At 43.2% G+C, this 17,469-nt stretch overlaps 1 protein-coding gene across 3 annotated transcripts in view; it reads right to left on the bottom strand.

Moving 5' to 3' along the window:
* The window catches only part of SOX5 (SRY-box transcription factor 5), a 1,147,842-nt gene extending 1,139,302 nt beyond the window's left edge, over positions 1-8,540 (bottom strand). For 2 of the 3 annotated variants that reach the window (XM_042247392.2, XM_042247394.2), the window contains exon 1: positions 8,159-8,540. The gene's annotated coding sequence lies outside the window, so the exon portion shown is untranslated. The remainder of the gene's footprint in view (positions 1-8,158) is intronic. The other variant, XM_042247393.2, reaches the window with a different exon arrangement.
* Between the last annotated feature and the right edge of the window lie 8,929 nt (positions 8,541-17,469).

Here is a 17,469-nt window from a genome sequence, read left to right as displayed (position 1 = left end):
TAGAGGGGGCACTCGTCAGAGGAATGTGTCAAAAATTAGCTCCCTCTTCCTGCCTCCCATCCTCCCTGGATTCTGAAGTTGTCCCAGTGCCAGTTTCCCACAGTACAATACACAGAACCACCTAAAACTCAGGGGCAAGACACCAGTGATCTCATTATCCCAAGATGCTAAATCCATGTCTTCCATTCCCCCAAAGGCTCCCCAGCAGGCACCAAAGAATCGCCCCCACCCCCCATGATGTTACTGAGAGCCAGATCCTCCCTCGCAACCGCCCCACCCCCCAAGCTGGCCCAAAAGAAATAGCAACAACTCAATTCTCAGTCCAATAACGTCTTTTCTCAGATGTTGTTCTCCCAGTGGGTAGAAGAATGAACTGCTGCAAGGCCACCAGCTCCTCTACAGTTTCTTTTAATTTAAAGTTACAACAGGAGAGAAGAAAAGAGACTTTCTATTAAGGGACAACTCCCTGAAGGGTCTCTTAGCTGACAATCGAAGGACTGCTCATGGCAGTGATCAAATCTCAGGAAACAAAGTGCTGGTGGCTCTGTGACTCATCACAGCAGTAGCTCGCGCTGAGGGCCACTTGAGTTCAGTGCTTTGTGGCGTGAGGAAAGTTGGTTTAGGAGCAGAAACATAGGGGAGCAAAGACTCGCAAGGTGTTTGAGGCTCAAGATAAAATGCAGACTTACAGTGCAAGTTGCTTCTCGGCCGAATAGGAAGCCTAGAGGGGTAAGGAAATGAAGAGAGAGTGCCGTCTACCTCGCACTTTAGGCTAAATTACCTGAAGATGGTCAAGGTCAGCAGCTGGTCTATCTGTTGCACGGTTGACAGCCTCATAAAAATAAGGACTGAAGCCTGAGAGCTAAACTGGGTGACTGAGAAGGCGAACATGAAGGATGCTTGCTGGCAGAAACCATACCTTCTAATTACATGAACTACCTGTTGTTAAAATATATTTACAATCCCCTGATACAATTCACCTATACCTCTCAACTGCATTTTATGAATATATTAAAAAGAGAGAAATATATGTTGAGCATGTCCTCTGTGCTACACGTGGTACTGTGGATTTATATAGAATCTCATAGAATCTCAGTCTTGACTAGCACTCTGTGAGGTGTGCTACACACATTTTTGTGATGCAATCATTTTTCTCATTTTACAGTGGAGGAAAGTAAGGTGTCAGAACTCAAAGAAATCACCAGGTCTGTTTTTTAGTGGCAGGTGCACCCAACCAGGGGCTTCCCTGTTGGCTCACTGGTAAAGAATCTGCCTGCCAGTGCAGGAGATATGGGTTCAATCCCTGGGTTGGGAAGATTGCCTGGAGAAGGAAACAGCAACCCACTCGAGTTCTTGCCTGGGAAATCCCATGCACAGAGGAGCCTGGTGGGCTACAGTCCATGGGGTCGCAAAAGAGTCGGACACGACTTAGCGACTAAACCACCACCACCATCACCACCCAACTAGAGCCAGTACTCAAGGCTATACTTCCAAACCACTACCCCACTCAGATCTCCTGTGGTCAGGATATAACAAACTCAGTGCCCCCACCAGCTGGCCCTCTACGACTTCAGTGTCATTTGTGCTCCAAGGCCCTGTTTCCGGGGCTGCTCCTGGCCAAGGACCGAGCACAGTGAGGGCTGCCACTCCACTGAGACAGAGGCTCCTCCAATGGCTGACTCTCACCTCTCTAGCCAAACCATCCAGCTACCATCCTGCTTCTTCCTACTCAGTCCTCTTTCCTTCCCTCTCTCCTTGCGTAAGTGTCAAACCTGGATCACAGCTTCTCCTATGCCTTCCCTGCAAAATACTTCTTACATGTCGAATCACATCCTGGTGTCTACTTCTTGATGGACTCTAATGCAGTAACCAAGTTATTTGCTTTTTTAAAAAGTCTTTTCCTTATCTTTGGTCAGTTGACTTACAGAGAAATTCTCTGAATCATTGGGAAAAGAAAACGAACTAATTTTCCCAGGTTCTGTATACCATCTATTCCAGTAAGCAATGATACATTGTGTCTTTCTCCTTGCACCCAATTCAGACAAACAAACCTATGAGATTCTCTTTGAAGGAACTGTTGACTTATAGGACAAAACAATGCAAAAGCAGACTTATTTCTTTTTCCAAGTGGAACTTCTCTCTATCCGTACATGCTAAACTTAATATAACCCAGAGGCAGATGACTCTCCATGGATAAAATCACAATAAATCTTCCCTAGTTTATATCTGCAACAAGAAATCAAAAATTGTAACAAGAAGAGAGATCTATAGTTAGGTCCTAAAGCTTTTGTTTCTTTCACGAAGGAACATTTATATGAATAAAAGATAGAATTCACACTTGCACCAGATACAGCATCTTAATAAAACCACATTGTCAGAGATCATACATAGATGTTAACTGAATCACCATTTTGAAGTGTTGATCTCAGCCTCAAGAAAGTGATATATTTTTCTTCTTGGATTCAAATAAGTTCAAAGCAAGTACAAAATGAAGCTTTGAACATTATTAATGATCAAAATCTAGCTTTGATTGAAGGAAGAGAGGAGTGCAGCTAACAATTACGGAACACCTAGTTCATGAGACACCCTATGCTAGGAATCTGATATACAATATCGAGTGTAATCCAGGCAATAGTCCTACAAGAAAAGGATTATAATATCCAGCTTTAGAGGTTAAGAAAAGGGGCAGAGCACTGAATGTTCAGAACTCCAAGTGAAGTCCTGTAAGAATTATAAATAGACCTAAATTGAAAAGCTCTGAAGGCTAGTGGGCTGGCTTCTTTTGCATCCTGGTTCCCTCCTGAATTCCCTAGCTCCCAGACTTGAACTGGTGCTGCAGGGACAAGGCACTGAGCTTCCAGGGAACGCCAATAGTGCATCCCTTTGCTGTTCTATTTATCCCCTTTGGACAAGGGGTAGCATATAATCATGAGGTAACTGAATAGAGCATCAAAGATATAATCAGGTGGCTCATTTTTAAACTTCTAATAAACTTTCAGCAATGAAGAATTGATGAATGGGGGCTTTCCCAGTGGCTCAGTGGTAAGGAATCCTCCTGCTAATGCAGGGAACACAGGTTCGATCCCTGACCTGGAAAGATCCCACATGTACAACTAAGTCTGTGGACCACAACTACTGAGCCTGTGCTCTAGAGCTCAGGAGCCACAACTACTGAGCCCATGGGCCACAACTACCGAAGTTTGTGTGCACTGTAGAGTCCATGCTATACAACAAGAGAAGCCTTGCAATGAGAAGCCTGCGCACTGCAGCTGGAGGTAGCCCCTGCTCACCGCAATTAGAGAACAGCCTGCACAGCAACAAAGACCCAGAACCGCAATTAATCAATTTTTAAAAAATGAATGAAAGGATCTCTACCTGCAGATTCAATACCAACACCGTCACCACCAGTGCCACTTCCTGGAGATGCAGTTTTTTCTCGGAAATTTTAAGACTCAATTTTTAAAGGCTGGCTATTGCATTGATTCTTTAAATGCATTCATTTCCCCCCTGATTTTATTAATATGCTTCCCCCACTGAATGTCACTCTTACTCAAAAGCAGGGTAATTACTTCCCCGTAAGGTATGATTTGAGTGGTACAACAACAAAAAGAATGCCTAAGTTTATAAATATTTCTTCCTGGTAGCTTCACTTGATACTCCATGTTTTTTCTCAATAAACTGCAATATTAATGATAACAACATTTAGTTAGATAATTAAACCATAACAAGTTATTATCACTTTTGAATCCATTAGTTGATGAGCCAGAGGTTAAACTGGGCAAATGGGGCAAAAATTCAAAAGAGTCCATTAAAGCAAACTGGGCTGTTATCAAGGGCCTATCCTAAATCCAGGCCCCTGATCAGGACAGCATTCAAGGGTACCCATGAAGGCAGCTAAAGGCATAGCGGTTGGGAGAAAACAACCCAAAAAGCATATTCCCCTTTTTTAAAACAAGGACACTGACTAGAGTAAAGTTTATTACCATAGAAACGTCGCAATATGACCCAGCTGAAAGTGTCTAAGGTAGCTGAGTATCTACCCTGCTACCGGGCCTTAAGTGTTCCAATTCGCCCCCTTTAAATATAAAAATCACTATTTTTAAGCAAAAGGTTAAATCCTGGCTTCACAGTCTTAAAAACTTCATTTTACTCTTCCATTAAAAGCAACTTTACATGCAAATGCACTGTGGGTTTAACTGAAGGTGGTTCAAGTCTGCTTCTTCCTCTGAAATCCTTCTCCTAAATCCTAGGTATGAGTGATTATATCACACACAGAAAATAAACAACAAAGACCCCACTCACATTTGAGAATCATTTACCATCCCCACTCCCTAAGCACCCTCAAATAGGAAATGGAAATAACAAGACTGATCATAATTGGATTAAGAACTATAATTCTTTAATTCATTCATCAAATTGAGGCATTTGGAACAGTTTATTTACAGAGTTGTTTAGACAGTTTTGTGTGGTGTTTTTTAAGATAAACCAAAATGCCTTTCTGAAAGAAGTTTCAGATCCCAAATCATTAACATATGAAAACCAAATGTAGACAATTTACAAATGGGTGTTTTAAAACAACGTTTGGAACAAAATTAGACTTTTATTTTATTAACTATCTACAAATCTAAGCTCAGGATATAGCTTATTTGAAACAGCCAAGCACTTTCTTCGCCTTTCAAATAAACCTCCATTTCTCAGGCTAAAGATGTGTGATAAGCATGTGAGGGAATGCATCAACTTCAGGCCTAGACAAATAAGTTTTCCAGGCTACTCTCAAAACTCTAATTACAGCATTCTCTGCTACCAGAGGTGATCAGACACTGGGTCAATCATCCAGGTTATGGCAATAAATCATAACAAACAATTCTACCTGCTGGAAATCTACACAGTGTTCGATGTTAGAACTCTAAGTTATTTGAAATCCAGTATATTTTAGAGTAATAAAAACAAGTTTTATCCTGCCCTGATTATTATATTTTTTATATAATCTAGCTGTACTTATTTGCTTAGTCATGTCCGACTCTTTGCAACCCCATGGACTGTAGCCCGCCAGGTTCCTCTGTCGATGGAATTCTCCAGGCAAGAATACTGGAGTGGGTTGCCATGCCCTGCTCCAGGGGATCTTCTTCACCCAGGGATTGAACACAGGTCTCCAGCATTGCAGGTGGATTCTTTACCGTCTGAGCGACCAGGGGAGCCTATATAATCTAGACATACCTTCAAAACAATGATTGCCTATCACTCAACAAAGGGATACAGCTTTTACAAGAAGACAGTTTGTTCTTTTAATCATTATATCATATTTTTCACTTGCTTTAAAGAGAAAAAAAATCTCCAAGCATTCAAGTTTTTTAACTGGAAAATGAAATTTTAAACTCTCCCTACAGCTTCTGCCTTATGCCCAAAAAGGATCAAAAAAAGAAGCAGCAGCTATATCTCAGTATAAACTTCACTCTTGTTATTTACTGTTTACTCCATATACTCCACAGATAACATCTTTATAAGCATATATTCATTTTTCTCTTTTACAAAACCATGTGTCAGTCTAAACAGGATGTGCATTTACATGTATAGAACTAACTTAACTTGAAATAACCACTGGATCTCAAATGCCTGGTTATTTACCAAATAAGTTTGAGTTTTGAATCCTGTCTGCCATTCAACCAGAACTGTTCAATCTCAACAACAAAACTGTATAAGGTTTCTGTATGAAGAGTTCAAGCTCTTTTTTCCTGTATTAAGAGTACTCTTTCAAGTCTGTATCAGATTGATTCAATACTGCCCACTCAAAATGGCTACAAAAAGATCTTTTTTAACCCACAAGCAAACAAAAACTCTGTTATTTCTGCATGTACAAGGTTGTTAGAAAGACCACTGGAAAGAAAGGGAAAAAAAAGAATTTCAAGCGAGTATGCTGCTATATAATTAACACAAATAACTAAATAATTATGCACATCCCTTCCCATCCCCACAATTAAATGTTTTTAAACAACTCATGTGATGAAAGATCTACCTTTTAGGCAAACAAAAGCCATCCCTACCCGTTTAAGGATTTAACTGATGCTGTATTGCATCAGTTTTAAGTGATGCTTATGATTTTTATCTTGTATACTTCTGAGGAATAAACAGTTAATGACATAATCTGCAGGAGAACTTTACACAATGCTTAAGAGAACTTTCAGTGTAAGTACTTATGATTTTAAATCATTGTGGCTGGATTTATCTAAGCTTCAGCCTCAGAGCTATATTTAAATCAGGAAGAAGCACCCCCAGAAACTCTCTCCCATGTATCAGCGTTGGAAACCAGATTCCTTTCCTATCAGAGTTAATGGCAGTTCACCGTACAGCTGAATTCTTTCAAAATTAGACAGATCAAAATTCAGCAGTTCTGTAAAGACTCTAAGAGATCGTCCTCCTTGTAAATGCTATAAAAGTCAAAGTTAAAAAACATTTCCGTATACTTTAAAACCATCTGGCCCTTAACCTAATCACTTCTGGCAATCGAGCCTTACTCCTGGTAATCCTGGTCAAAAAGTCTGCTCTGGTTTTTCTGATTGAAATGTCCATCGCCTACAAATCTCCCACACACCTTCTTGATTGGCCTGTTTTGTTTGTGTGGTTTTGTTTTGTTTTGTTTTGTGTGTGTGTGTGTGTGTGTGTGTGTGTGTGTGTGTGTGTGTGTGTGTGTGAAAGATACTAGGGGCCATTATTTATGAACAGCAAGGAAACAAATCACTCTGTCTAGTCTCTCTGCAGATTCCCACACTTATTACCCAAAATCCCCCAGCTCTTCCTTGGTCTTGCCCTGAACGAAAGAACTGTGCTGGGCCTGAAGGCAGTCTCTTGGGGAAACCGGCTCATGCTTTTCTTGAGAAACTACTTTGGATATCTGGATATAGTGAGGATCTCAACTGGGTTAGAACCAATCCCTAAACTTTTCTCAAAAAGTACAGCTGACTGCCACCCAGAGTGCCTGGGCTGGCTGGCACTGAGAACATCGTTTTGCACAGTCACAGAATTTTTCATTTTGACCCGCTTTCAGTTGGGAAAGGAAGATAACGACATGAATTCACATTCGCCACCGCTCTGCCTTTGGTCACAGAGGCCAGCGTCTTTAGATATTCACCAGGGTCCACCTATGTATTAATAGATTTCGCTTTGTAACGTGGAAGGGAAGTTACTTTTAAAATATGTAAACAGTGCTTCGTGTGCATCCCATGCCAGCCGATCAATACTCAACCAACTGCTGCTAACAGACGCAAACATTTCCAAATGCAATTTGATCTCAACTCGTATAACCTCTTTTCCTGGCTTTAGGACTGGAGCCCAAAGTGCAAGCGAGGTTTCCCCAACCCGCGCTTCAAGTGACACAACACGTGAGCGGTCTCCACTTCGTACTCGGAGCGGGGTGGGGGGTGAAAAAGTAGTTGCAATTAAACATTAAAGCTTCCGGTGTCTGAAATCCCTAGAATCCACAAGGATGAGGCTCCTTTCCGAAATTCCGGGCGGGAGGGGCCGGGAGGGGGGGGTGCTGGGAAGGAGGAAGACTGATGCGGAGAGGGATGGCAGAAAGCGAAACAAAAAGACAACCGGGGGAGCGCTCAGGTAGTGGGGTGGGCCGGGGGTCGCGCGTCCGTCCTGGGAAGGATCGGAACCACCCCCCCACCCCGCCCCGACCAACTTTGAGGGGCTGCCGCGGGGCGCCGGCCGAGAGGCACGGACCAGCCTTAGCGTTTTCCCAGCGCTGCTCCGGCCCGCCTCGCTCATCACCGTCTCCACCGCCACCACTTGCAAAACAATACCGGCAGCGGCACGCAGGCTCCCCGAGCGAAATATATAAAGTTAGCCCGTTTGCTGAACTGGGTCCAAGCCCGCACTCCGGGGTCCCCGGCGGACGGCCGTCCCCCGAGGAGGGGTGGGGGGACGGGGCGGCTGTCAGCCCCGAACCTCCTCCCGCCTCCCCGCGCCCCCACCCTGTCCCCCTCCCTCCGTACTTGAGGAAACTCCGCCGGCGGCCCCCTCCCTCCTTCGCCGGCTCTCCAGCTGGAGCCGCGAGCGAGTGCGGCGCGGCGGGCACGGGGAGAGCGCTGCGCCTTGGAGGGCTGCCCGCAACCACGTCGGGACCCACAACAAAGTTAAAACGCTGCGATTCACGCACCTTACCGGCTTTCCTCTGCGTCTCCTCGGGCGCGGGATGCAAAGTGGCACAGTGGCGGGCTGGGGGGCCCCCCGGGAGGAGACTGGAGATGGGTTTGGTGGCTCGCCTTTTTTCACTCTGTGTGTGTGTGTGTGTGTGTGTGTGTGTGTGTGTCTATGTGTGCGCGCGCGCGTCCCTCTCCCCCAGTCTCTGGCTCGCTCGCTCGCGCTCCCCGTGTAGCTCTCAAGGACGAGGTGAAATCCCTTGGCTGGTCATGAGGCGGCTTCAGAGACAAACAACACAATGCGAGCGCAAATAACAAAAGGCAAAAAGACAGTCGGAACAATGGGGGAGGCGAGGGCAGCGCACCCGCCGCCGGTCAGCTCGTCCCGGCGCCCGCCCCGGGGGGAGGGGGGTGCGGCGGGGGCGGGGCGGGGGCTCGGGCTCCCTCCAGGTCGCCCCCGGGGCGCCCGCAAACCCACCCTGACCTCCTTCCTGCCGCGGGCCGCCCGGTCGCCCTCTCTGTCCATCCGAAGGGGAAAGAGCCCGGAGTTGGCTTCCCCGTCTGCTGCCGAGTAACTAGATTGTAAATAACGCGGCGATGACCCACACCGGGCAGGAATTTTTTTTTTTTTTTTTTTTTTAAAGAAAACAATCTGCCCTCCACTTCAAGGAGCGATAAAATGAAATGGCAGGAGGGGAAGGAGGCAGGGAGAAGGAGACTATCTAGATCTTGATGGAGCTCGCGTCTATAAATATGCATTCGTGTTTAGTCAAGTCCCCTTTGTCAACTTCTTCCCTGCGCTGGAACCTCACCCGCTGTCCTGGAAGCATCACCTGGGCCCCTTGGCGCCCCCAACTCCCGTTTGCACGCGTGAAAGCCGGCGCGGAGGGCGCGCGTGGGGGTTTGCGGCTGTCCGCGGAACCTTCTGGGAGGCGAGTCGCCGTCCGCCCAGCGCCGAGGCTGGGGCGGCGAGTGCTTTGGTTTTTAAAGCGACCACTGCTCCCCCGAAGAGCCGCTCTGCGCCCGCGGGTCCCCGCCGACGGCACTCCGCACCCACCTACTCCTTGACGGGTGGGGAGGTGGGTGAGGGGAGAAAAGTTTTGAGGCGCTCTCATCTCTGCCTCTGGGGTGGTTGAAGTGGTTTGGTTTTGTGTGCCTAAAGCCCCAAATCCCAATGCCCAACAACCGGGGAATGATGTTTAGGGGGGTCTCAACAAGGCTCGGCTGCTGGGCTTTGACTCCTGAGTCTGCGACCGTGGAGACGGCGCAGGAAGGCGAGAGCGAGCCTCCCCGGAGTCTCATCCCCATAGGAAGAAACTCCGAAGGTAATGCCCGGAGCAGGAGCTGTGGGGGCTGATTTGTGTGTGTTCTGACAGCTCCCGGGCTGCTCCGGCGCTTATCTCTACCCATCTTACTTTCATTGACTTAAAACAGCAGCCGGTTTGCCAGGGGGGGTAAGAAAAAAAAGAAATCCTATTAAATCTCGAACCTAGGATGGAGCGGGGAAATCCTGACCGCTCTCCCCGGATCTGGTGTCCAGAAAGGGAAGGCAGGGGGATGTCTCGAGGGAGGTCACAGACTGAGACAAAATACGAGCAACACGTTTCTTTTTCTCGCCGTCCCCTTTCCTCTTGTTGAGCTGGATGCCAATTTGCATGTTCTCTCTCCACTCCTGGGCAAATTTTTTTTTTTTTCAGGCGCGCATCCACGGACTGAGCCGCGTCCCTCGGCACCCCCAGCATTTCCCAGAGAGCAACACCACCCGGAGATCAATGACCAGCCTGTTTATTCTTCACGCGCCTGGAAGGGCAGGGCGAAGAAGGAGCAAGGGAGGGAGGCTTGGGGCTCGCCTGTGCGCGATCTCTCGCAGACTTTTTTTCTAGCTGATTTCTAAACAGCAGCGAACAAGCAAAGAGAGTTCCTTAATGCACGCAACACGTACCAATCACAATATATTAGCCTAGAAAAGTGAGACATCCTCTCTCCCCCTTTCCACCCTTTGTAGATTTGTCTCTGGAGGTGGCTTGCTAATACCTGAGATTTTTGCACTTGTCTAGGGCGGGAACTTTGTGGGGTGTTTGACAATTGATTATTTGGTACCTGCTTTCTAAAAATGGCTAAACACCTTTCCTTAGAACTAAAAGTGAGAAATGCAAATCTTAATAACTCAAGGCAAAATTTGCCAAGTGTAAGCACGGTTATTATCCACTCCCACAAAGAAAAACTTCCTCTTCCACAAATATTTGATAGCATAGAGCCCAGTAATTAAGAGAACAATCAAATAAACTCAAGGCTTTCATGGGGACTCTAAATTATCATCTGCCTAGAATTTTTAAGCAGTGTTAATCACTTGCCAACTTGAATATAGCTGGAGCTATAGCGTTCTATCCTTAACAATTTTACTGTGTTTTCTTAAGTATTTAATGAGAGAGACCACGGATAATAATAATATTCAAATTGCTGGATCAATGTGGTCTAACCAACTGTGTGAAAAACTCCTCTGCCTGTGTGTATAAAACATCTTGCTGTATGTTAGTTTTCCTCACGTTGACTGTATCACACAGGCTTCAGGTCTTGAAGCACTTGCATAGTAAATATAAGAATTCCTAAGAATGCACCAATACTTGCACTGTGCACCTAGAATTTAAGTGTAATTTTATTCCAAAGAGTTCTTGGCATTTATTAAATGATTTATTCTCATAATACATATGTAGTTGGTTTTTACAGTTAGCTTTCACTACTGGAGTCCTTTCGCTACTGGCCTGCAGATCAGGCCAACTGCAAAAAAAAAAAAAAACAACAAGCTCCTCCTCTCACTACCCATTATATGAAAATAAGTAACATTTGACAGGGGGCTGTTGTTTACAGTGAACTTTTACTTCCTCTTGGCCGATACTCAGTGTAAACAAAGGGACAGAGTGAGTTCTTTTCCCCTAGCTTTCTATCCAATGAGTGACAAGTGTGCCTGGTTGGCCTAACCCAACCAAGCAGAACAGAGCCACCTTCTCAGGGTTTCAGAGTAGCAGCTCCTGGGACCTTTGGGTTTCCTACTTGGAGGAGATGAGAGTCTTGGGCAGAAGGAAGAAGGCACTGTCTCAAGCTGCCTGGTGAGATCTTGGTGAAACTTGAATTACACCAACCTTTTTTCTTTTCTTTTCTTTTTTTTTTTTTTGCTCCTACAGGCAATAGAACTTCCAACCATTTATGGTTATTGAAACCACATGGCCTTAAGACTAACCCATGATCATTATAGAGCAACAGCATAGCTGATCAAAAACCTCCAGTGGAATGTTTGTTTGTGTTGGGCTTAAAAAAAACACCCATGTTTGAAGCGGGCCTGACACATGAAAGCTCAGTGTTTCCATTTATCAAGCATTTACTATGTGCCTGACTTTTGGCCAAATGCTTTTTACCTATTTTGTCCCTATTTTTTTTACCACAAACCTGCAAGAAATATTACATCCCTGTTTTGCAGATGAGAAAACTAGAGCTCAGAAAGGCTAAATGACTTGTCCAGAATCATACGGCTTCTAAGTGGTTGTGCCAAGTTGCCAGTCCTGTCTGCTCCAGCTTTAAGCCCTTCCACCACCCCTGGATACACTGACATTTTATATTAAGGTCAGTCTTTCAGTGAGGAATATTATTTCCTTAAATGCAGAGATTTAAAATACCAAGTTTGTACTATGTACTGTTCAGACATGATCTATGTTGGTATTCGCACACTGCTTAATAGATAACTGTGAAATTTCTAAGAAAATCTTAGGTGCCATATAAAAGAGTGTCCATATATACTAAATATAAAAGGTACCTAACAATATATATGAAATTATTTTACCGGCCAAGCAATTATGTATTATATGTATATATCCATATGATATAAATGGTAAAACAGTAGCTGAAGTTTTGGAATCCATATAATTTTACAAGCAATGTTCTAAATGCTTTGCATGTATAAACTCATGAAATCTGCATAACCATAATTTTATAATATCATTTTATAGGAAAGGAAACTGAAGCAGAGAGAGGTTTTATAGTTTGTCCAAGTTTACACAATTAACAGGTGATGGAGCCTGGATTCAAACCAAGGTACTCTAGCTTTAAGACCTTATCTACTTTGTTATGTTACCTTTCAATATATATACTCAGATGTATAAACAGTCTGCAAACTTGTACTCATAGGCTATATGCTACAGTTGTTCCTTAACATAGATTTCAACTGCACAGGTCAATTTATAGGCAGATTTTTTTTCCATAAAGACACAGTTCTACTCCATCTACAGTTGGTCGAATCTCCGGGTGCACAGGGCAGAGGACAGGACTTGAGAATCAGAGGATTTTGGTATGCAGGCATGTCCTGAAAACAATACCCTGTGGATGCCAAGGGACAACTATGTAGATTTAACTCTCAACTTTAGGGGAAAATAAAGGCACATCAACTGAGATCTGTTGCATCCCCATATTCAAATTGCCTCCTGCAGCACTAGAAGTATTATTGATGGGAGAGGCATTTGCATTTGTGCAAGGTATTAAAGATTCTCTAAAAATTGTTGAGGCAATGTCAGTCTCCCACATACTTGGAGGCATTGTTTTGTTGCTGTTGTTTTAGTCATTAAGTTGTGTCTGACTCTTTGCAACTCCATGAACTGTATCCTGCCAAGCTCCTCTGTCCCTGGAATTTCCCAGGCAAGAATACTGGAGTGGATTGCCATTTCCTTCTCCAGGGGAACTTCCCAACCCAGGGATCGAACCCATGTCTCCTGCATTGGCAGGCAGATTCTGGGGGAGTGCTCAGTTCAGTTCAGTTCAATCACTCAGTCGTGTCCAACTCTTTGCAACCCCATGAATTGCAGCACGCCAGGCCTCCCTGTCCATCACCAGCTCCTGGAGTTCACTCAGACTTATGTCCATCAAGTCAGTGATGTCATCCAGCCATCTCATCCTCTGTCGTCCCCTTTTCCTCCTGCCTCCAATCCCTCCCAGCATCAGAGTCTTTTCCAATGAGTCAACTTTTCTAATGAATATGAATTAGGAGTATACATACACATTTGACCCCAGTTGATTTGTATTAAGTTCATTTGGGATTCCTTTGGTCATATGTGTTAAAAAGAGCAGAGATAGGGAACTTGGGATTCTAAAGAAGATAGTGAAGGAGGCTAATAAATACAAAAATCTGTGACCTGAGAAGTAGAGGGAAATTTAGAGGATGCAAGAAACCAAATATGTCATGACATCATAATGGTTACAAATAATCCATTTTTAGTCATTTTTTAAGTTAGGGTAGTTTGTCAACTCTCACTCCATTAATAAGAGTATATTATATAGTGGTTATTTAATATAACAGTTATTTATGTTTAACAATTATGGACTAAATTACATCCCTCAAAGGAACCTTAAAATATTTGATAATCTCAGATATATGAGTGGTTTATCCCATGTCCATTTTTCTATATGCATATCAAATTGTAAAAGTGAGCTTCTCCAGAAACTAACACAACATTGTAAATCAACTATACTCCAATAAAAATTAATTTTAAAAAACTTAAAAAAAATAAAAGTTAGATTCTCCAAATCAGTCAACTTTGAGAAATTACTGTGAGATCTTCTCTTTCTCTTCTTCTCTCCCTGAATACAATTATGGATTATCTGTGGAAGGAAAAATAACTGATGACAATCTTCCTTCCTTGGATCCTCTTAATGCTGATAACAACTGAGATACTGACATCTAAACCATTAACTTTACTGGTTCTAATGTTCCTCTTCAGAAAAACTGAAAAAGACACCCTATACCTAACAGATGCCACACATTAAGCTCTTACTGAAAAAAAAACTTTTAAAGCCCTATTACAGATACATATGTTTTCATTTAAAAACTACTATGAAATCGAGTGTTCTTTTATTTAAACATTCCCCTGTGGTTCTACGAATTAAGGATCAGTAGTACTATATTAACTGAGAGCCAGACCCAACTGGTTAAAGACAGTTGGTAAAACTGCCAACACTGGTTTTGTCGCCGAAGTTGACTGAAATGTGAGGCAGCATATACATTAAAGAGTGAATTCTAATTTTTTAAACTTTCTCATTTTGGTAAGTATTTAGAATGATTTTTTTAAAAAATTTCAGCCACAGTTTTGAAAAGAGGAAATAATGTATAAAACCCAGATACTTTACACAATCAAAACCACAATTGCATTGCTTTTATTAGTGAAGTGTGTTTATTATTCTGATTGTTAAATTTTCCTTTCCTGGGAGAAAAACCAAAAGAACAAGATTGGCTCCATTCAAGAGAAACAACTTGCAGGTCCCACATCTTGTCTCTTAATTTTACTGTTTTTCTGTTTGACTTCTGTCCTTTAATTTTAAATAATTAGTATAAAATGTGGGAGGATTTAAACATGTAAAAATCGGTTTTTTTAATGTGTGGATTCCTTTCAAGTGTAGCTTTCACAATATAGTCTGTGTTCTCTATTGCTACAAATTTTGTATCAAAAATATATGAAGGTTTGCATGCAATGGAACACATGATTTAATTTATAAGGAAAAGGGTAATGACATATTTTGCTGATTTAGAATTGGTAGCAGAACAAATTATCAAGTGAGGCAATAATATTTCAAGCTTGAATCCCAGTAAGCTTTAGTTATTTGAGTCTGTGAACTCATGATTACTCCTGTTTCTGTTTCTTCTTTCAGATTTTTGATCACATATTACCAAATGCGTCGTATAGCACGTGAAATGTGGAGGGCAAGTAAAGGAACGAACAAAATGAAAGGTTAACAAAAGCACGTAAAACAAGGAGGGTGGTTAAAAAGCATTGCTTAAAAATGTCCTTTATATTTGAATTTCAGCAAATTATTGGAAGGAGGTAAATAAAATTTCAGTCTCGAGGTATCTGACACTTCTACTCTATGTTGTTGTTGAGTCATGAAGTCGTGTCCTACTCTTTTGTGATGCCATGGAATTAAAACCTAATTCTGGTTCAACCACCCAGAATACCTCTTGGGATTGATGAGGTCTTGATCCTAAAGATGATGACCATTTGATTTAGTACATTGTTCATTCAGCTTCTCCACATGGCCCTCTTTGGTCAAAGTGGGAGACTTAATAGGTCTTTGTAAGTTTTGTAAAAATACCATGTTTCATGTGCATCATACCTTTCCAGACAAAAGGTCTAAGTCTAAATTAGAGGTGATCAGGAAAAGGTGAAGTTCCATCTAGTCAAAGCTGTGGTTTTTCCAGTAGTCATGTACAGATGTGAGAGTCGGACTATAAAGAAAGCTGAGCACTGAAGAATTGATGCTTTTGAGCTGTGGCGTTAGAGAAGACTCTTGAGAGTCCCTTGGACTGCCAGGAGATCCAACAAGTCCATCCTAAAGGAAATCAGTCCTGAATATTTATTGGAAGGACTGATGCTGAAGCTGAAACTCCAATACTTTGGCCACCTGATATGAAGAACTGACTCATTGAAAAAGACCCTGATGCTGGGAAAGATTGAAGGCAGGAGGAGAAAGGGACGACAGAAGATGAGATGGTTGGATGGCATCACCAACGCAATGGACATGAGTTTGACTAGGTTCCTGGAGTTGGTGATGGACAGGGAAGCCTGGCGTGCTTCAGTCCATGGGGTCGCAAAGAGTCAGACATGACTGAGGGACTGAACTGACTGACTGATAGCTATTAGGATGAATATACCAATTACATGACTGGAGGGAAAGCAACAATCTCGGCCCTTGGAGAGTCAATGTCACACCTTTGGTGATGGTAAGAGTGGGATGGGAGACAAGGATCTCTTTGTGTCCTAGACCCAGCACCATGGTCTGGCAAAAAACAACTGTGGCTGGCAATCTGATTACCTGCTGGCTCACCAGCTCCATCTACAATTATAAACACATGGAAACTCAAGTGGGCCTGAACGACTCCAAACTCTTCTGCTGCGCCTGATGCCATCAAGAGCAGCTTCAAATATGGGTCCTCAGCAGCAAATAAGTGTAAACACACACATTGACATACTCTTGTTTCATTTGAATGGTTACAAGTTCAAATGCTTCCCCTGGTGCCCTAGCTTTCCTTGGGTTATGTCATGTATAATCCCAAAGCTGTACCTACTTGCTCCTGTGGCTCAAACAAAATAGTGTGATGGTCAACCAAACCAAGTTCCACAGAACATCCCTTACTAGAATGACCTGGAACGTGAGCATGATGCTAGGGGTTAGAGCATCCATTTTGTGATCAAGAGTGACAAAAACATACTAAGGGTGGCTCAGAAGAAATAAGGAAATGATTTGGGTTCTAGAAGTGATTGGGAGGACTTCCCTGGTGGCTCAGTGATAAAGAATCTGCTTGCAATGCAGGAGACCCAGGTTCAATCCCTAGGTCAGAAAGATCCCTGGAGAAGAAAAGGGCAACCCACTCCAGTATTCTTGCCTGGGAAATCCTATGGACAGAGGAGTCTAGTGGGCTACAGTCCATGGGGTCACAAAAGAGTCAGATATGACTTAGTGACTAAACAACAACAACAAAGTGATTGGGAGGTTTCCCAGGACCACATGACTGCCTACCTCTGGATTTCTCATTATGTGACACAAACAAAATCTTTATTTTTATGCCAAATGTTTGCTGTCTTCTGTTACTTGGAATCTAGTACAGTTACTAAATAAACATTTTTCTTTGGGTCCAGTATCCTTTACCATCTTCTAGAAATTGCTCTCCATTCTCTATGTAAGCAATTCTTCTTAATGCTTTAGTTATATGGTCCTTTTCTTTCATGCTTTACCTCCTAAGAGTCAAGTGTAGCTAGGCAAAATAGTCCTTTTTTTTCCCCTTGGGCCTCATTTGTGCGAATGTAAGCCCAGAAGCTGATTTCAGCCATGAATCCAAATTTATGATGGCAAACAACTCAAGAGAATGAAACAGCAACACAAAAAGAGACTGAGGATGGTTTTGAGCCTAGTCGAGGCCATTATTCCAACCTGAGAGGTCATCTGAGCCACCCTAGTTTCTACTGTTCACTTTTTTCATTCTTCTTCTTTTGATCCACTCTAGTATCTTTACAATAAATTTCAAGAATTTTATTTTGCTTCAGTTGGTTTCAATTCAGTGCTTATTTGTCACATGCAAAAGTATAGTAACTAATACAGGAATGAGAGTTCAGTTCAGTTCAGTCGCTCAGTCGTGTCTGACTCTTTGTGACCCCATGAACCGCAGCACGCCAGGCCTTCCTGTCCATCACCAACTCCCGGAGTCCACCCAATCCCAGATCCATCGAGTCGATGATGCCATCCAACCATCTCATCCTCTGTCTTCACCTTCTCTTCCTGCCCTCAGTCTTTCCCA

This window comes from Ovis aries, chromosome 3 (genome assembly GCF_016772045.2).
Source record: "Ovis aries strain OAR_USU_Benz2616 breed Rambouillet chromosome 3, ARS-UI_Ramb_v3.0, whole genome shotgun sequence".
NCBI lineage: Eukaryota > Metazoa > Chordata > Mammalia > Artiodactyla > Bovidae > Ovis > Ovis aries.
Note: the sequence above shows the minus strand (reverse complement) of the source record. Positions and strands in the feature narration are given on the sequence as shown.